Source organism: Epinephelus moara, chromosome 11 (genome assembly GCF_006386435.1).
Source record: "Epinephelus moara isolate mb chromosome 11, YSFRI_EMoa_1.0, whole genome shotgun sequence".
In the NCBI taxonomy this organism is placed as follows: Eukaryota; Metazoa; Chordata; class Actinopteri; order Perciformes; family Serranidae; genus Epinephelus; species Epinephelus moara.
The window spans coordinates 9,983,971-10,005,800 of NC_065516.1; the positions used below are offsets into that span (position 1 = coordinate 9,983,971).

General features: G+C 40.4%; 1 protein-coding gene across 1 annotated transcript in view; it reads left to right on the top strand.

The window, feature by feature from the left end:
• The first annotated feature begins 5,434 nt into the window (after positions 1-5,434).
• LOC126397483 (cadherin-12-like) overlaps positions 5,435-21,830 on the top strand; it is a 145,364-nt gene continuing 128,968 nt past the window's right edge. Inside the window, exon 1 of the mRNA XM_050056321.1 lies at positions 5,435-5,863. The gene's annotated coding sequence lies outside the window, so the exon portion shown is untranslated. The remainder of the gene's footprint in view (positions 5,864-21,830) is intronic.

The following is a 21,830-nucleotide window of genomic DNA, read 5'->3' on the forward strand; positions in this document are numbered from 1 at the left end:
AAATACTCCCTTAGCTTATTAACAATTCACAGACATTATAATTCACTGCAGTGTCTTTTGATATTCGAAAGGAATATTTCAATAGTTTAATCAAACATGTAGATGTGGCTCTGACCGTTGAAAGCCAGTATGTTGCAGTTAAGTCACTATTAAGTTACCTATCATTGATCACCACACTACTTTCCTTCATTCTATCTTAATTCTAAATCATTTATCTGTGAATAAATCTCCTAATTTAAAAAAAAAGAGTATTTTTCAAACTCATTTGTAACCCTGATCATTTACAAAACATGAACAGTCGGGTGGGAGGACATTCTGAGATTTGGCAACACTATTTCCTTGTGTTAAATTGTAAGTACTCAAACTGTGGTAATGGTTTTGTCAGTTAGGCAACCTGTGCTGTGTACATGTGCTCTACACAGCTTATTACTATTATTTGAACAAATGAGTTGTTGAGGCCTGGAGCCGATATTTTCTGAATCCGTTCCAGAAGGTTATGTTTGCACTGCTGGAACCTCCATGATATCGGCAGTGCGCTGACATGACTGCCCTGTAACGTATCGTGACCTTCAATTAAATGTCAGTCAATCTTTTGTATGGACTAATGCCAATGCTTTTTTTTTTTGTTGTTGTTTTTTTTTACTTTTCCCCGTCCCGTATGCATACTTGCACAGGACACTTCTGTGTCCTGTACAGCAGTTGGCCAGCCTGAAATGCCCTGATTGACGCCTGACTCCGAGCATCCGTTCCACCTCTTGCTTAGCTGAGCCTGTGCCAAGAGGATTAAAAATGGAGTCCTCTAGGGCCACGCCATGCCATCTGGACAGGGTTGATCTGGGAGCAGGGTTGTCAGCCAGGACTGCTGAGTGTATAAAATGCTGCATAGCTACATTCAAATACAGCTTTCAGCTTTTGGGAGTCATGTTTTATAAAAAAGCGTCATTTCCACGCAATTCACTGTTCATTTTTTCCACATTGCACTCTTTTTATATTGCTTCCTCTGAGGAGTGGAGATTATTTGTATTCATTTGATTTTTTGATTTTTTTTTTACTTTCTGCTGACAACGAAAATGGGATGATTGGCAAATTGGAGTAAATGCAGGAGGCTTCAGTGTAAAATTCCCCCATGATTTCAAATGTCTTGTTTCCTATCTTCAGATAAAGTGGTACTTGCTGTCAAGCACTCTGCTATTATTTCGCATTTTCCTGGTCACCTGTCCTGAAATTTCAACGAGGGAGAATAATGTATTTTTACAGGTAATTGAGGAAAACTGCATTAATTTCAGCACCATCAAGATTGTTAAGAATTCACCAGAGGTTTTAACTTTTTATAAATAGTCATTTAAAGCAAAAGGGAGGGGGAAAAAAGGGGATTTCTTTTTTTACTGTGAGTCCTGTCCATCTTCAAGACAGTCAAAATGAAATATAGAGAAGACTAAATGCTAATGCCTCAATAACCTTTTCCATAGAGTGATGTGTGCCACCTTTGATTCCCCCCACCATATCAAGGTTTAATTTTAAAGGTTAAAGCTGGTGGTTGCTCCTCAATATGCCAGGGAGATGCAAGATGACATCTGTGTTCTGCATGACCAAGTGAGGCAAGTAGCAGGGCATTAAATCATGCAAAACATGAAAATAAGGGAATTTAGGTCACCGTCAGCGACAACTCCCAGACTTGAGAGAATTTTCTGAATGAATTTTGATGTTGCCATGATGTAATTCTTTCTCTGTGTTGATATCTGTTGGGAATTGCGGGGGAGGTATTGGGTTTCTTTATTAGCTCTTTGAGAGGTTATGGGTATTAGCAGGAGCCAGCTGATGCTTCCTCTTCCAATTGGATACCCCCAAACCCCACCCCAATCCAGGCTATCCCCCTTACCCCTGTACTTTATCATTTATATTACTAGGGTTGTGACACTTATCATAACCCCAGTAAGTCCACCATGAACACCATCTCAAACTAACTTTTTAAAAGAGCTGTATATGACAGTCAGAACATAAATCCAGATGCAGACTATGTGCTATGTAAAGATATAGTGGAGTAATGGTGTCCTGTCCTCAGGAGAATAAAGTAATTTCCCCCTGTGTGTGTTGTCATCAGAGCTGCTCTGTTCTTTGTAGCCGGACTTGCTGCATGTGCATGTGTGAGTCCTTGTGTGTTTCCCACTGATGGTTTTTTTTCCCCCATCCATGTTATGCCTAGTCCAAACGAGCTTGAGGGGGGGAAAAACTGTACATCCCACTGACTAGATAATCTCTGCCCTTAGTGCTGACACACCACTAACGCCATCCTGAGCCATAGTGTCAGGAAAGCATCATCGTGGAAGCCCACCCTCTGATACCCCCCCTTTGGCGACCTCCATGTTGAGAGCCATGTGCAGGCAATCCCTGCCCTTACTCTAAACCATAGATGTGCACTAAATGCCACACACAGTTCCTTTAAACCAGTGGTTCCTTACTGGTGGGTTGTGGGTCCATTCTGAATGTATCGCAAGTGTCTTGCTAATATAACAATTTAAAAAACACACTTTAAGTACAGTGAATTTCCAGCACAGAGCTTTTATTTTAAATAGCAATTTCCTGCTGTAGAGTGAGTGAATAACAAACAGCTACTTAACAGAGACAGCAAATTAGCTTAAGGCCATGTTTACACGAAAACCATCCACTGAAAACAGAATCGTTTCTCATTTTCGTTTTGAAAAAAGTTCCGCGTTTAGACGACAACGTTTTGATAACAATCGCCGTACACACGGATCCGCAAAAATGACCAAAAACGCTGCAGTATACGTGCCAGGCCAGTAGTTGGCAGTGTGGCGCTTAAGCTTCCTGGAACCCGTTTTCAAAACGTTGAGTTTTCAGGCACCCAAAATACTGCTGTTGTGTAAACGATCGGCCGAAACACAACTAAATTTTACTATTTTCAATTGAAATTGTTGTCATATAAACGGGACCTAAGACATGGTCAAACCCAAGCCTGAGGTTGAATATATTAAAATGTGTGGACCTTGAACTTATGACTATGGAGAAATCTGGACCCTGTGGCTGGTCCAGTGGGGAACCACTATCCCTTACAGATGTCAACACGTGATCACCATAAGACATTTTCGTACCAAACTGTTGTGGGGACTCCCTGAGAGGATTTGCTTACTGGGGAGCTCCCCTGACAACTTCATACCTTCAAGGACTTTTTTGTGTTTGCATTCGCACTGCCAATAGCAACACTGAAGTGACTGTAAGCCTGCTAGCAGTTGATATAGCAATGTCTCTTGGCGTTGTAGTTCCACCAGCACATGCTCAGTAAAGACTGGATGTACACTTGCATCACTTATGGTTGCTTTTGTGCTGGAAGAGTACCTACTCTGAAACGAGAGCTAAAAAAGTCCTTCAAAACAGCATTGTAGGAACTAGGATTCCTAGGTCCCATTTATACGACAATGATTTCAACTAAACTTTAGTTGCGTTTTGGCTGATCGTTTACACGACAGCGGCGTTTTGGGTGCCTGAAAACGCAATGTTTTGAAAACGGGTTCCACAGTGCACTTTTTTGGAAATGGCACCATTTCCATTGTCATTTAAACTTGCAATATGCTGTTTCTCTGAAGACGGAGACTTTTTGCACATGCGCATTACGGTTCCAGTCACTAGGCATGCGTGAGAAAGTTGACCGTCACAACAACAATGCCAAGCTCTGTTTGTGCTGCTCACCCTGTTGAATTTATCAACGCTTCTCCAGCAAAGTGTAGACCTACTGTAGCAACTCCACCTCGTCGTCCGTCCAGACAAAGTTATCTGTGGATGCTTTCGCCATTGTGTCTTCTTTGTTTTGGTTTGTAATCACCGTGTTGTAGAGGAAGGCGCTTCAGCGCAGGCGCGTGGCGTCATGCCGTGGTGTTGCTTTGCAAATTTAAACTGCCACCCATTGGCCTGGCGTGCATACTACAGCGTTTCCAGTAGATTTGCGGCTCCGTGTGAACGGGGATCGTTTCATATAAACACGGACGTTTTTAAAACGCAAAGGACAGACTTTTCCGTTTTTAGAGAAACTGTTGTCGTCTAAACAGGGCCCTTGTTCCTACTTCCTATAGTGCGGACGCAACATAAAAGGGGGGTTCTCAGAACTATGAAAAAGTTCCTCCTGCACAAAAATGCTTATGAAATGTGCTCACATAGAACATTAAAATGCATTTTAGATAGATGGATCAATAGATGGATGTACTAAATTGATATCAAGTTGGGAAATTCTTTCATTACAGCAGGTTATTAAGGCATTGCATGGGAGCAATAAAATGTGATATGTGTGATTCACATATCACACTAGAGGAGAAAAGTCAGTCTCAATAGAAAAATAAACCATAGCACATTCTGTAAGAATAAGATCTACATCAATAGATTATACAAGATAACAAAAATACGATAGTAGACTATTAATATACTGAAATAGAAATACTAAAATGCTATATACCAAAAAACTCAAATGAAAATATATAAAGGATAACATACTCTCAGTATATATAAATGAAACAAGTGTGCAAATCTGAATTAGTTTTAGGTTTCAAGAATGTATTAAGGTCGAGTGGGAGAACGAGATGTGCAAATTTGCCGTGTGCAAGGTTACTGAATGCACTCATACACCATCTCCCCACTACTGCACTACAGTTTAAGTCAAGCTGAAACTCAAATGGGTTTCTCTGCTCCTTCAATATACATTTACTGTGTAAATGACATGCCTTGTGGCCTCCCTTTAAGGACAAACAAAAAACGAAATAAAATTGGGCCCCAAAAGCAGCAGATTCATTTTTTTTATTTGTCTAAGGACGGCATCCCCTGTGTTCATCTGCCAGGAGGGCTGCCACTGGGTATCTAAATGAAGAACCAATTTGCATAAACAGTGGCCAAGCAAAACATTTTATTTTAAACTGTATTAGCATAAAGCAGTAATTGCCAGTTGCCTATTGCAGTGTGACGGTAACGCATGTGATTTGGCTTGCGAGTCAACAGGAAGTTTATTTACATTAGGACCCCTTGCCATTTGTGGCTCAGCTGTCAGTCAGGCAAGAACAATGGTCCCCCACCTTTAACTCCAGCGTCCAGCTCTCCAAACCCTCCTCAGGACATTACTGGATATATCAAAGAAAAAATAAAAAAATAAATATCCCTCATCCTTTTCAGGAAAAGATTAATTAACTCACTTCTGACTGAAAGGAGCGAGAAGTTCCTTAATTTCATCTGGGACCTTAAAGGGTCTGCGAGCACATGAGCTGTGGACAAAAGAGGCATCTCAAAGTGTCTCTCCGATTAGAATATCCCCGGTGACCACAGCACACACCACTGACTCTGACTCTGTGTGCCATTGGGGGGGGGGGGGGNGACTGTCGCCAGCAGCGCTCACAAACCCTCTCACATTCCCCTCTTCCCCACTCTCTCTCTCTCTCTCTCTCTCCTTCACACACACTTCCTCTCTCACTCTCTGATGCACGCGCGCACACAAGCGTCTTTCTCTCACTTCACCGCTCACTCACTCGCTCTCGCTCAGTCGTCATCCTGTAACCGCACGGACGCGCTCCACTTTGCTCCCCGTGTATACTCCGGCTATTCCGAAGCTGTTTTGTCTCTGTAACTCACGCCGCGCATACACTCAGAAGCATCCGGTCTGTGTCAGCGTGGGCTCCAACTGTACACAAGAGAGCGGGATAATGAAAGAAAGGCACCAAAGAGGAGAGCAGGGTGAGAGAGGGAATTGAAAGAGGAGTAAAAAGCAGCAAAGGAGAGAGTCTGCTCTGGCAAAGAGGTGGGAGGACAGTTTGATTCAGTGATTATTTGGATTAAACTGGCTGCGTCTCTGCTCTAAAGTGTCCCACTCAAGGTAAGTGTGTCTTCTCTCTCCGCCTGGAGGCATTTCACATTCACCCTGCCTCTCACCTTCGTAGAAATTAAACTGATTTCTGACAACTCCACCTGGTTGTGTGCATTTTATAGCTTGTTGACAGAGCTGCACACAACAGAAGGTGCTTAATTGAATGATGCTGTTGCAATTGTTCCCTCTGCAAACACAGTTGACACACTTCTTTCCAACATCTGGTTAAGTCAGATGAAATGTGGCTCAGCTGTGCCCTTGACAACGTTTCAACCAAAAGGAGTTGGGAGAAACAAGACCGCTGCTCAAGATACTTTGGCTACTTGTGTGTCTCGTGTGTCTTGGCTTGTAGAATGAAATTAGAAGCCTGAGAGTGTCAATTAAAGCAGATCGGTTCACATGTCAGGCAACACTTTACTCCGAATGTGCTGACCCCATTTGTAGGTCTGAGTTATTTTAGTTTATTTGCATATGAAAGGCTATGTGGCTGTGTTGGAGAGTGTTCAACGCTGATTATCACACCATGGCATGTCAAGTGGTTTTGGCAAGTTGATCTAAGCTGTGCGTAAATAAGCCACCAAACTACAAATCTTTTTTTAACCACATTTCATCTCACTGATTAAAATGAAAATGTGACTTAGATGAATTATTAGACTATGCCACATGGACATGAAAGCCTCAAGGACAACCATATGTGTTCAGTTTAAATGTGACAAATAGTGTTCAGTGCAGTGCTATTAACACTGCCTCAGCTGAGAGTAAGCGCACACGGGGTCTGATGGCTCAATCACAGGCTTGAGATTAATCCCTCTGTTTGTATACAACGTATATCAGCAATATTAGTGGGTGAGACCATTCTACTGGTGTGGTAAGGGATTAAAAAGAACAATCTGAGAGGATATCAAAGAGGCTTGACAGAATCTGGTTTGCAGAGAAACACGGGATCACAGATGCAACCTTGCCCCCATTCCGCAGCAGCAGCAGATGCTTATTCGGATGAGCCAGAGAGGAAATATAAGGACACAAAATATAGAAATGTACCCCGGGGCGACGCTGAGCCACATCTGCTGTGAATTTACACATTTGATTGTTACATCAGCAATCCCACTGGAAGGTGTTATACCATCAACTTTGCATCTCTTCAAATCTTCCAAGGCACAGTTATCTTGAGTGCTGTGCTGCACCGACTGCATCTAGACTCTGAGCAACTGGCAGCCACATGGACAGAGACAGACATGATCCAACGACTATCGTCACTTTAAAGACTTTTAAGCAAATGTGCATTGCTATTATCACACCAGCAATAGCGGAGATTACTCACTTACAATTCTCAGTGTGTGTGTAACATTATTTCAGTCTGGCTAAAGGGACGTCTTAAGAATTCTAGCACAGGTTTTCAAAGTCAATCCCATCTTCACTTACAGATTAGATAAAAAATAAGCTCTCGCCTTCCAATACTTTAAGCACATCTAATGTAACTCACTTTAGTGTTGGAGGCAGCGAGTCTTCTTATCAGCATTCAGCTGAAAACACCTGCTTTGGAATAATCAAATTACGCTCCAAGGAGTCCACTTCCAGAGGAAAAAGAGGAGCTGGACCCTTTGAGTACACAGAGGCTACTGTGCAGAAAATGAGCATTCAGGGCATGCAGCCACCAACCACTCAGGTATTATAACTGCATTAGAGGGGATAAATGAAGAGACATGCAATATACTAGTGGTATATTAACTGATGATAGTGGCACTGCCAGTCTCAGGTGCATATCGTGACGAAAAATTCAGTGACGAAGTGAAGGAGGAAAATGTTTTTCGTTACATAGTTAACCTGATGACGTGAAGTGTTTATGATAATAAAATGTGAGCTTTCTATCATCTGCTAACAGCTTAATGTTTTTCACTTTTGGTGAAAGATAAAACTTGAAATAAATAATAACAAAACAGCATCCTATATTTGTACCTTCACCTTGCTTCACAATATAACACTGCATGCACTTTGTTGGCCGATGACATGATGTTTCTCTATCAACACGTTTAATTAGGGCTGCACGATATGCAAAAAGAAAATCATGTTGCAATTATTTTGATAGATAGCGCAGTTGAGATATGAGTCGCAGTTTTTGTGGGAATGGTAATATTTGCATTTTACTTTTACTGAAAATAGAAAAAAAAGATGTGATTATTGCAGGGGTCTGTAGCAAAAAAAGCATGTTCCCTTACGCCTGGTGTATGATTCGTAGACTGGGGCATCTCTGTAGCGTTACAGTTCTTCACTTCCAATGGAATGTCGTGGCACACTTTACCTTTGTCAACAAATTGCAGCTCCTGTGATTTGGATATTGCATTTGTCATGTGGAATTATGCAAGAACAACTCTAGTGAAACGTGATCCCATCAGCTCCTCTAACTTGTGCACTGTAATGTTCTTACATTGTTGGCTGCTGCTTTATAAGTGTGCATGTTTCCGGATGGTTCTGGTAATCCATGGTTTCTAGTTGTGGAATGATTAAACTGTCCACACACCTTGACCTCAACAAGACGACCACATAGCTGTGTCTCCAGGCAGCGCAGAACTGCAGCCGCCTCTGAACAGTGTATAGCAGTGATCACAGCAGGACCAGGACAGCACCTCAATTTCCCACTGACACACCGGTCCTTATTCACCATAAAGCATACGCCTCCTCAGTCCTCTGCGCTGTCAGATCTGCATTTAGAAAAAAGCCCACGAGTTTATCGGTGCTGTCCAGGATTTAGACAAGTTTCTGTGAATCAAAGGATATTACAGTTCCTGATATCCTATTAGAAACTGATGCCGGACGGAGGTTGTCCAGTTTATTTCCCCAACGCCCATACAATTGGTAGCAGGATGCTAGCTCAGCTGGTGCCAACTTGTCCATCTTTCCTCAGTGTTTACTGATACTTATATTTCAAAACCTCGATCTGGTTAGCTAGCAGCTAGCTTGCTAGAAGATGGCAGAAGGACAGTTTACAGACTGGTGAGTTGATTTCCTCATCCCGATGAGTGACTTGCACCTACACAACACCGATGTCTAAACCCAACATCATAAAGCACCAACAAGACTTGCAAAATAGAGTAAGAGCCTAAATTAAGCAAGAAATTTAGCAAAGCTGACAGAGAGGCAACTGGAAACCTCGGCACCTACGTCATAATGCACCTGCTGATATTGTGATTTCAGTAATATTTCGATTACTTGTTTAATCATTCTCCAATTTTATGATTAATTTAACTTAACACACCTTGAAACAAAAAGACTTATGACCAGTTTGATACAACGGCCAACAATGTTTCTTTTTTTATTTCATATGAGCTCACACATCATTTTGTATTAAGTGACGGTGTATGGGAAACCATCATATATTGGTTCATTTTTGTGATATAAATGCTCATGCATGACTAGAAGGAACCTCAGATGGCCAAAGCAAACTGTTGTCAGTTACCTTCGTGGCCTGACAGATAAGCATCTGCCACAGCAAGACCACATGTCAGGATGAATGTAAAGTCTCTGTATGCCTGTCTCTGCTCTGACTGTGTCCATGTAAATCTAATGGAAGGACTGAGTGCTCTGCGGTAAATTAAAGCACATGTCCACTAAGCTGTCATCATATCTTTGCATCCGCTGCACTGTTTGATTAGGGTGAGCTGTTATTTATGGACGGTCTGCAGCCTTTAGCGTAAGCAGAACTTTGGCGATCAGTCATCCGGATATGCCACCTATCACCGCATTTTGAAGTAAGTGTCCATCAAGAGCCTTGGGCTTAAATAGAATCAATACTTGAGATTATTTGGAGTCTCCAGACTCTCTTTACCTTGGGCTCTTCAATCTCCGCCCCCACTCAATGGACTCATTTTAACATCATTCCGCTCTAAATCAGGTGTGTCCGAGTGTGCGTATGTGGATCTATGTGTGTGAGCCTGTGCGTGTGTGTTTGACCATAAAAGTGTGTCTGTCTGTGTGCACTTCTGGAGCACCATAAGATGTAATAAGCTAACTGTCAGAAACTTGCTTGCACAGTTTAAGGCATCTGAATGCTAATCAGAAAGTGGATTTGGTTGTTCTGTCTGCAGTCTCAGGGCCAATCTCAGATGAAACTATTGTTCTTGTATGAACGTGCTTTGTGTCAGGCAGCAATTTCTCCCATGGCGAGCTGCACTCTGCCAAGACCCCTGCAGCCCTCTAAGACAGGGCTCTCCCCGGCACTCAAACAATCATCAGCAAGAGTCCTAAACATCTCAAATTAAAGTCTTACAGTGATGGATGACTCTCAATCTCCAGGAGATATTGTGCAGGCTTCTGCTCTGAATGATGGGCGACTCCTCTTCACTCCACTTAGCAATTATTTATATGGATTTGTCTCTGTTCGTTTGTCAGCTTTTTGGACATGCTGTTTCTCCCTGTCTGTGGTAGAAATGCTCTGCAGAGGTAAAACCTCACAGTTTCTGCAGCCTACTGATGCTGAGGCTTTTTCTGGAAAGCAAACAAATACACTCTTCCCTGTGGTATAGGCGTGTTGTTTGAAGTAGTGGTGAAAATAGAAGTAGGAAGGATGCGGTTACCTGAAGATACCATTTTATATCGAGGACACAACTGTTTTGCCCCATGATCATTCGAAACAGTGAGCTCAGTACGGTGTGCTAGGGGAGATAAAAGGTGAGGCGACTGTGCAGAGTTTGAACATTGATTATTACTCATATCTGAGCACTGCTGTGGCCCTATCTCAGTGTGGCCATAGCTGGAGAGGTCAAGGAAAATGACAATAGTTATTTGAACCTTCATTGATAGTATTAAGCTGCTTTTCTTGCCTTTTTTTTTTTTTTTTTTTTTTAACAATTCCACTTGAATGCATTGCCATGCACAACCATTTCCTTTGAAGTTATTTTGAAGAATTCCAAAGCGAGGTCAGTACATTGTCTCTTTTTGTCAGAATACTTTATTTATGGACTTTCTTTCATACATGTTTTCTAAAAAAAAAAAACTGCAGAGAAATGTCTTAAAATAGCCCAAAGAGACCCTGGAGCCTTTGTGCCTTTGAGTACATGTGTGCCATCCCTTTGAGAAATCCACCACAGATTCTGAGCCAACAGTGGGCAGGGACGGTTGTGGTCGTAAAAATCACTGGAGGCCATGCACAGGCACAAGCACAAGTGGATGATGGAGGGTATCTCTGCCAATGCCTTTACTGTACTATTCATAAAGTTGTTCTTTGTTGTGTCTCCATATTTGGCAAGCACTGAATGACTGGTTTTCATTGCTTGCCAATATAGAAAGACAGGCAATTAGCAGGTTATATATGTAATGCCCATCCTTTGCTTTTCTGATGAAATGCTATCTATCTGACACATTTAATCACCGGGATCCATCCAAACAATAAACAGTCATCTCTGGCTGGCCTCGACTCGATAACCTTAAACACAACCTCACAGGCCCCCAATGGCAACTTGGGAAAGATTTCCTGTCACACAGGTGAATGACTATTAGTTTACTGACCCTAGAGGTAGAAGGAGATTGTAATGATTTCTAGAGAGGGTGCTAGGGGGCCTTTCATTATAAGGACTGAGCAGCGCTGTAGCACTCCTGCAGAAAAGTGTGAGGTAGAAATAGATATGAAATACACCATTCTGGTGAATTGATTAAATCTTGCAGATGACTCAGAAGCTATCAGCATACCTTTTTTTTAAAAAGATAATGGCTCTGAGGCATTAATAAAATTCATACATGTTTATTCTCACTTGACTTGGGCTGAAAAAAAAGCACAGTATCATTTGTGCAGTGGCAATCTGTCAGCTTTCCTTTTGTTATGATAAGATGACCACTCAGGTGCAGTATTATTCATGAATTTTAGCATCCGGGCTGTAAATACACATTAGTTCAATTATTAAATTATCCTTTTAGCCTCAAGAGACCAAGGTGGCATCTTCTCATCACTAGTTTTGACCAACGAACAGCCCCAAACCCAGTTACTCATATTTACAATGAGTTATTTTAAAAAAAAGTGAGAATTAGGCCTGTCAGGATAACTGCTTTTGTTGGATGATATATTTTCCCAGAAATAATTGTGATAAACAAAATAATTGTCATTTTGAGACAATTTTTTGATACTTTTATAATAACATAATAGCTTACCAATGCAAGAACACCCTTTCAGCGAGCAATTGATGTTTAACTCTGGACTTGGAATATGACAAAAACTATTTAACTTTTTTTTTATTGAAGAAAAAAAAGTGACTTAACACCTGTTGAAATATACAAGAAAGTACTAGTAAAGGTATGGTCCTTTTTTTTTTGGAAAGGGCCAACATTCTTAGTTGAGACTTCTGACAACAAAGACAAAACCAAGTGATGCCTCTTGCGATTAATAGACAAGCTTAGTAAAGCACCAGGAACACCAGTTACCTCCATAATGCGGCAGGTGTGCTGCAGTTGGCTCCCCAGGGTGAACGGCCTGGGAGCTGGGCATTTCGCTGGTGGATTTACAGAGTGGCAGATGATGTTGTTGGAGGGTAAAACTGCAAACCACAGACTTTTTAGCTTATTGCCGGAGGTTGGCCGGGTTACGACTATCAGGACTATGCCTCCTCCACTACAGAAGTGCAGCTGCAGGCTACCGGTGAGCTACACTGTGTCGTCTTTGAAGTGTTTCATTCTTCTTTGGACTCCTGTAAGTAGGCGGGGGTGAAAAACAAACATGCATGTAAACACAACAGGCAATATAGAGTGCAGCAAAACGATCAAGGTCATGTCCTTATGTCATACTAATATGTTACATACTAATAAGTCGATAATGTAATTATCATGACAGGCCAAGTGAGAATCAGCAAACTCTCATATTTGAAAACCTGGAACCAGTATATATATATATATATATATATATATATATATATATTTACACACAGATTTTTAAAATTTTTCATTTTTTTGCTTAAATATTGTCTTCAGTAATAATAATAATAATGAACAATCCAAATTGTTTTTAGTGTTTTGGACACTGCATTTAGTTGACCACATAACACACCACAAGTAAAATGCCAGGTCATTATTTCCATAAAACCCAACACTGACACCACAGTGTAACATCTAATTAATACTCTACATATGCTTCTTTAAAGTATGTGATCTTCAGCATCTGAAATAATAAGCAATGGCTGTGTTGCAAATGTGTAAGATATCTCAAGATGGTATATGTAGCAACAGCGTTTCCCTTTCCCTCTTTTCAAGAAGCCTCTGCAATTAATTCTGCCCTATACTGTATGCCACATAAAATTTTCACTTTTATTCATCCACGTCAAAACTCATCTTCATTTCATTAAAAGAAAATGTGCTCCTTAAATCACATCATTTCCCAGTGAAGCAGATACCACCTTCCTGTGAAGTACCTCTCACAAAGTATAACATTTCACATTTTGCCTAACACACTTGAGCAAGTTACCCTCCCCAGCATATAGACTACTTTAAATGCACCCAGTGCAGTATGAATGTTTTAGTCTATTTCCCATCTGTTCAGTAATCCTATCACAGTATCTTACCCCAAATTCATGTATCATTTCAGTCTTGAATACTGTGGTGCACACTGTAGAGGGGAACTTATTTTAAAAAGACATTTTAAGAGGAAAGGGAACTCCACAAAACTACAGTTGGGACTACAAACTGACAGAACAAAAACAATATACACATTAGGGAAACTGCGGCGTATGATTTACAATATCTGAGTTGTAATTCTAAGTCTGTGCCCATGGAATGGCTTGCTGAAGTTTAATTTAAAATATTTACCCATGGAAGTCGCTCCTTCTGGTATCTCTTCCTCTAATCGTTATCATGGCAGAGAGGAAAATTACATCATAACTTACTGGAGTAGAACAGAGGCTGAGCTAGCACAGCAGCAGGCAGCTGTTTGATATGGGAGGATGGGAGCTAACTGTGAAACTCAGTTGCACTTACCCATGAAATATCCGCCTGCTGATTTATATTATTATTATCTTGTTCTGAGTTTATACTGGAGTTAGCCTGCCAGTCATGTTACCTACTGCTGATATGATGAGGTTCCACTCTGTGACCACAGCTACATTAAAGATTCTCAAACATGCCATGGTACTTTATTTTCTTTGCTCTTTTTACTGATTCATTCAGCCATACTGAGCTTTGTTTTGTGCAATAACCTTTATTTTACTCTTACAAAAGCTAAAATGTAACAAATCTGTTTGAGCTATGCATAGCAAACGTAATCACCAGTAGATATGTGTATATTCCTGCAAACCACAGATATGTCACATTTGTACGTTAGCAGATATGTTGAAACTTCCTGGTTCAACAACACTGGGGTTAACTTAGTTATGGTTAGGAAAAGACCATGTTTTTTCTCAAAATACCTGCTTTTTGTGGCTCACTTCTGGCAGAAAACGCAGCAATGGCTCTGTAAAAAACAACTGCTTTTCATGGCACTACCCCCGGTGGAAACACAGCAATGGCTTGGTAAAAGACAATTGCCTTCCATTACACTACCCTGGCAGAAAACGCAGCCATGGCTTGGTAAGAAACAACTGCTTTTGTGGACAATCCCGGCCTAAAATGCAGCCATGGCTTGGTAAAAAAACAACAGCTTTTCATGGCACTAACCCAACCTAAAACACAACCATGATTTGGTAAAATAACAACCGCTTTTTATGGCACTATCCCAGCCTAAAACGCAGCCATGGCTTGGTAAAAAACAACCGCTTTTCATGGCAAAATACCGGCAAAAAATGCAGCAATGGCTCTGTAAAAAACAACCGCTTTTCGTGGCACTATCCCGGTATGCTTTGGATGGGTTGGTAAAAAAACACCCACATTTGGTGAATTAAAAAAAGCTACAGGAAATGCTGTAATGACTCACTAAAAATCACCTGGTTTTGATGTTTGTTGGTCTTGAACTGTAACCTGCAGTGTACTGTAGCTTGGCAGGCATCTCGCCTAAGGGACAAGCCATCGGGACCGTACCTATGTTCCCCAGGTCCTATGTTCCCCCGTAATATAGGGACAACATAGGACCCTTTTTCCAGAAAGGGTTCCTCGGTTGCAGAACATAGGGGAGAACATAGGACCCAGGGAATATAGGACCCGGGGAACATAGGGATGACCCCCAAGCCATCTACCATCTCCTCCAACCTCAGTTGACAAGGTCAGCTCATATACTACTTTACCATAGAAATGTTCATACGATACATATGAAACATCTAAATGTAAGATATTTATGGTTTGCAGAAATGTTAATGTTAAATAATGTTAGCTGTAGTTAGCTGGATCAACAGGTTTTATGTGAGAGGGGAGATGGGTGGATCTCCTTTTTCATAAGTGAAATTTTGCTAATGCACTCGGGGACAGGCTGCAGCAAAATTTAGTGGATTTGGCATGAAATGACAGATATTGGAACAATACACCCAGGGACATGTGGTAATGTAACTCCTGCGGTTAACATTCATCTGCGAAGGAGAAGCAGACATTTCCATTTCAAACCAATCAAAAACTTTGGTTGCAGCAAAACAATCTGAACTGTGACTCTGAACTGTGGTCTTAGATGAGAGCGTAAGGACAAAGAAACACTTCTCTCTGCCTCCATTCATGCTTATCTTCCAACAAATGCCTTAGTGGAAATGTCATTGAGGAGATAGGGGGGACATTGTCATCTGTTTCTTAGTTTACTATTCAGAAGAGTGTCGATTTAACATAAAATTACACCCCCTCCCCCTGCACCTAAATCACTGTGACTCTTAAGGACATCTTTTTTGTGTACAGGGTTTTTTACTTAACGGCTTACCATTTCGAAAGGGGTCGGCCCTTATGCCTTATATAAACCATGAACCTGGGGAGTGATAAAGCATTGCACTTCCTCCATTAAATAGAATAAGAAATCATCTTGACAGACCCTAGATCTTGGCCTGGGTGAGTCTTCTTATGAGCGAGACTTCCTCAAGGTCAGCATGATCGTACTTTCCCCACTGTGTGCAGTGCCTGTGATGAATAGGACACAGTAGAAGGAGGAGAGGGAGTGAGGGCCGGCAGAGGGGTTGGAGGGTGGGGCGTGGTTAATGTATTGTGTTTACCTGTAAATAGAGGCCACGAGAGGGTTGTGTGTTTCTCTGTTGTGACTAAGATTAAAGAGACTACAAGAGCAGAGTGCCTTTTTAATTGTTAATGTCGCAAGTTTCAGAGGAAGACATAAAACTTTGGCTATTCCACAGGAAAAATCAAACAAGTCACAAGATTTTAAGGTCCTGTTTGTAGGATTTAGGTGTATATATTGGCAGAAATGGAATATGATATAACAAATATGTTTCCTTTAGTGTATAATTACCCAAAAATAAGAATCTGTTTGTTTTTTCTTTTAATTTCCTTAGAATCCACCATTTATATCTTCATAGGGAGCAGCTCTTTGTCTGCAGAGTCCACCATGTTCCACCACCATGTTTCTACAATAGCCCTTTTTTTCCTTTTTCTTTTTTTTTTTTTATTTGAAACTGCTCAGTGATTTTACTGACTTTAATCACCAGGTCCATTTATTTGGATAAGGAAGAGACCTCTGTAAAAACATCCTGAACAATGAACACTGAAGGAATTCTGACCCGAACTTCACGCTCAGCACAAGCGAAGTTTCAGCAGGTTGCAGTCGGTAAACCTTACTGCTAGATGTCACTAAATTCTACACTCTTAAAATATGCTTGTTTATAGTGGCTTTGAATGACTTTAAATAACCTTACCGCTTATGGACTTTGACAACAAGGTTTATTCATACATTAGTGTTGTCACGATACTGGACATTCTAACTTTAATACACTGAAAAAAAAATATCAATATTCAATACCACTTTTGATACCATGGAGAAAAAATGAGATTTAGGGTATGCCATTTTAATTTTTTATCTAAGATAGGAGAGAGCGAGTAAGCACATCTGGCGCCACTGTATCAATGTACTCCCTTTGCACTTTCAAATCCCGTCTGAAAACACACCTTTTCAAGATGGCATATTCGGTCTGATTTAACGGAGACACACACATATGGTGACCTGCCCAGATGTTGCCTTTATAATGATGATTTTACACCTAATATTTATAATTACAATGTTTGTCTAGTCATTTTATTAACTTTTATTGTATATTACAGAATCGTTTGATTGATACATTGCTGCTTTTTTTTTTTTTTTTTTTTACTGTGTCTCGTAAGGTGACCTTGAGGGCTTTGAGAGGGGCCTATAAATAAAATGCATTAGTATGATCATTATTATTATCAATACAGGGGAAAACACGCACTAAAATAGTTTCAAACATTCATAATTGATATGTATCAACGAATTCATATTTTTGACATCACCAATATACACACAACAAATCAATTAAATTTAATTGTTTAAGTCATAACAGTAAACAGTTATCAATTGCTTAACACATTTCTTTGGTAATTATAAGGTTTATCAACTTCAGTTAGGCTTAAGTTGATGCTTCACTCATTTTAAATATGAATAAACTTTTAAAACAAAAGTTGGAGTAAATTTTTTTGTTAAACACATTGAGGGGACCCACTGTATAAGTGCAGATTGCTTGATGTAACACCGGACACAATTGATTTTGAAACGTGAACATGCCAGCAGAAGGTCTACTGAATTTGATATTGTCTTATGACGGTGTAAAATGCAATCTACAGATTGCCCATTCCACACAGTGAAGGAAGGAGGAAGGTCATAGGTAGTTTGTGTTAACATGGGACGCATTCTAGATTCCTGCACTGAACGAGCACCCTGGCTCTGGTTATTTTTCAGTTAACTTTTTAGGGTTGCCATGAGAGTCTATTTTCTCATCTGAAAGCAAGTTAACTACCAACACTGGACAATCCAAAATAAAGTATTGCCGAAATATCACACATTATGAGAGGGCTGCCTCACTGTGGAGGGCAGAGATGTGTTTCTAGTGTGCTTCAAAGAAAATAAGAAGGAGAGAACTGTATTTGAAAAAGAGAGGATTGGAATCGAGAGAGTCTGGATTTTGACAATCAAATGCTTTGGTCAGTGCAACAGACAGATGAAAATGTGGCAACAGCATCAAACAGTTCTTTCTTGCCTTGTACATAAAGAAAGCTGCTTCGTGTAGCTAGTTCGAAGTCCCTAATATAGAACTGAACAGCACCAAAAAATGGACAGCACAAAAGCTGCTACAAATCAGTCTGAGTCAATGTGGTAACACTTTTCAGGCATGTTTTTGTTGTTGGCCATGGTACCACAGTGGTATTTAATGTACGATATAAAAGTTGTGGTTTATATTTGAATCTAGCGTTGTGTTCAATCAATCAATCAATCAATTTTATTTATAAAGCCCAATATCACAAATCACAATTTGCCTCACAGGGCTTTACAGCATACGACATCCCTCTGTCCTTATGACCCTCGCAGCGGATAAGGAAAAACTCCTCCTCCAAAGTGTTGGCACTTTGTGTGTCTGCACTGAGGCAACAGCATGCTTTAGCATATGCAGATGGTGGTTCTTGCACAGGTGCTATAGCAGCTTCTTTATCCTGTGTCTAAAACCATCCGGTGTAGTTCTTAGGTTTTCACAAAGATTCACCATGCAATTTTCTAAATGTAGAGGGTTTGACACAGTGTGTCACCTCAGTAGTCTCTCACACAATCAGCTTTTATGACACAGAATCATAAGTCTTTGGGCTAAAAGCTAAAGTCATGAAAAGTCATAGAGGAGATATAAATTCTTAGAAATACTAAATATAATACTGAAATACTAAATATTAAACTGTGTTGCATCCAGGACTTATTGGAAAAATGAAAAAGACCTGCCATTGAAAACGTATATGATGGATGGCTGCTGATTTGTCCATTTTTAACCTCATTTGCAGTGCATTGTGGGCTGTTTTGTTTGGTATAGAGTAAATTAGACAGATGTTTGTGCTTTTACCCAGTAAATGGCGTCTACGGGTGTCAATGCTTATGATGGCTAGATGCTGTTGTGACTGTAAAGACTGGTTGGTTTTCTCTGTTCTAAATACTACGAAAGTGGATGCAAAGTGGACAGGAGTGGCCATTGTTCATATTAAACTTCCCCAGGTTTACTTGTACTGTTCTTTGTGTGAGCAGAACCATGAGTCAGAAAATTTTAAGACAAACCCCCAACAACTCGGGGCTCTTATTTGACAGCTGTGACCTAGCCCGCTGAGCTTCAGTGATGAGCAGGGTCCTTTGACTTCATTGTAGAGCATAAACAACAATGTGCCCAGTCACCCTTGTGCAAGCGAGGACTCTGCCAGTCCCACATCGGATTGTCTACACAATCCACCGGACTGACAGATCTATCATCTTTCTCATATAGAGCAATAAATCACTTGGGTTTTGTTTTGAGAAACATCTAAACTTTAAATTGGATAAGTTTTGAATTCAATAACTTTCAGTGACATAAGCTGCATGGTGGTATTAAAAATGCATAAAGGGATGATTCCTTACTTTAATTACCTGTATGTGTTGGAGGTTTGATCCAAAATGGACTGAGCACCTGCAGTAACCTGCACCTGAGTAAGCACTGACAAAAATAAGGTTGCAGACTACAAAAAAACAACGTATTTTTAGATCTCCTAATCTAATTTTGGTTTAAAATTAACAAATCTGCACTGCACTATTCCCACTGACAATCACTCACTTGCTGTGGTAATTAAACAAGTAAAGATCAATTTGCTGTGAGGATTATTCTGTAAAAATCAGCTACTGGATGTTTTCAGTTTCCATTGCATTTCCACTGGTTCTAAAAAGCAGTGAAATGTGAGAAATGTGGGGACTCACACACATACAAACATTTTTAACGTATGCCACCTAATTAGGGAAAATGTCTGCAGTGGCCACAGAATATATAATTTAATAATTCAATGGCATCTTGTGGAATTTGCTTGTAAACAAACAAAAATTATACTGTATCTACATTCAGTGTTTCTAACCAAAATGCATGGTACATAACTTTGAGGTCTTGAATGTATTTCCTTTGAAAATATTTGCATAGCTGACTTTTTTAGGAATCTGAAACCTCAATTTTTACCTCGTTAGTTGCAAGAAGTCTGGGCCCCCATTCCCACATTTCATGTTGTAGTACAGCCACCTGTACAGTATATCTATGGAACAGTGACTAAAGATTAGCAGTAATGTATAATGTGTCAGCAACCAAAAGGATGTAAAAGCACTGCTCTGTACTGCTGAAAACACAACAAGCAGCGGCAAAGTGCGGCCAGCAGCAAGCTGCCTTGCAGTGTCCGTGCAAACTTGCAGCAGCCACTTCGAGCTCAGCGAGATGAGGCCATTTGATCCTGCAGCAAAGTGCGGCCAAGCTAAACGTGAGGGGTAATTTAAATTTTGGTGGTAAATTGCGTCAAAAGAATACCCACAGCCAAAAAACCAAGTCCTTTGGCTATGTGACATGTTAGCGGCAGAAAAAATTAGATCAGGCAGGACATGATGTCAAGGGCAGTTTTGTTTGTCATTTATGCTGCTCTGTTCTGTTCCTGGACAGTCTTTGCTGCTGCTCTCCCTGCATTAGGCTTTCCATGTAGGCGCATGGAAGGGCAGAAGGGTGTGCTTTCTCTGCCTCAGGCTTTCCGTGCAGGCGCATGGAATGGGGGTGAGGTGTGCTCTCTACACCTTAGGCTTTCCATGTAGGCACCTGGAAAAGTCTGTCTGCATAGGTCTAAGAAAGGCAGAGAGGCCCCAGAACAGACCCATACCGCAAAATATAATACTGCAAAAGGAAATAGTTTTCTTTGACTAAAGTGTTCCTGACTGAAATGTAATTATTGTAGGGAGGGCACTTGACTGCTGCTTTGTGAGATTCATGCGTAAAGCTACTTGAGGTCAATGACTCTACAGCTGAGACATAACTGAAGGAGTTAAGGACTTGAGAAGCAATCTGTTCCAACAGCTTTGGGTGAATCATATTTGATATAATAACTGAACAAACGAGATGCATAAATAACCCTGGGTGTGCATATGTTTTACAGCGCTTCAAAACTTTCAACATATCTTTTTTTTTTTTAGAAAAGTTGTCTTTAATTTACTTGAAACCAGAATGTTGGGAACATTTCTTTGATTGCTTTTTTGAAGAAGAAGACAATAGTTTTGCCTCCAACCAAAAGTGTCTCTGCAAACAGCAGTTCTTCTTGTTTTATTATGCAGAAGTCTTCTGGTGGCTGATGCATTCTGCCATGTGGCACATTTACTGTTAATCTATAATGATTTCACTAAAAAATACACTATTAATAACTATTCAGAGCTCTGCAGCTCTGATATCTTGAGATCTAGCAAATAATTCAAGGTTAGCTATCGTGGTTTGGATACAAATGTATGCTGTCACCTTGGATTTACTAAAAAAAAGAAAAAGAAGAAATCACATGTAGTGCAATTACAACAAGCCACTGTATGTTACACCTCACATCCAACAGGCATTTCACATTCAGTGTAACCTAATAATTAACTCTGTTTACTTCACACCTGTAGAAAACCATTTACCTTTCACCTCAGAGAAGAATAATTAAAACACACTGTAGGTGTAGACTGTTTGGGTAAGTAATGATTATATCTCCACATGGTAATGCATGTGATAGCATGATATTTGCACATTTAGATATGCAAACCATGTGTGATAGCTGTGTAAAAGAGAATTAAAAAGACAAATGAATGAGACATGTGACTCACTCAAGAAACACATGAATGATGATCTGTATCTTATCATATGAGCATGAATTACATAATTAACACTCGCTCTGGGGAAATCATGATTTGGAGCTTGAAGCTGCCGGAAAAAAGAAGCAGTGCTGTGTCGTCACAGACAGATGATGTCTCGCAGTCGGTGCTCATCAACCCTTAATCAATTTTTTTTCCTCCACACTTTACAGAATCTGCATATAGATTCATTTTTTTCACTTATACAGCAGGGTCTGTTAGTGAGACAGGGTAGTC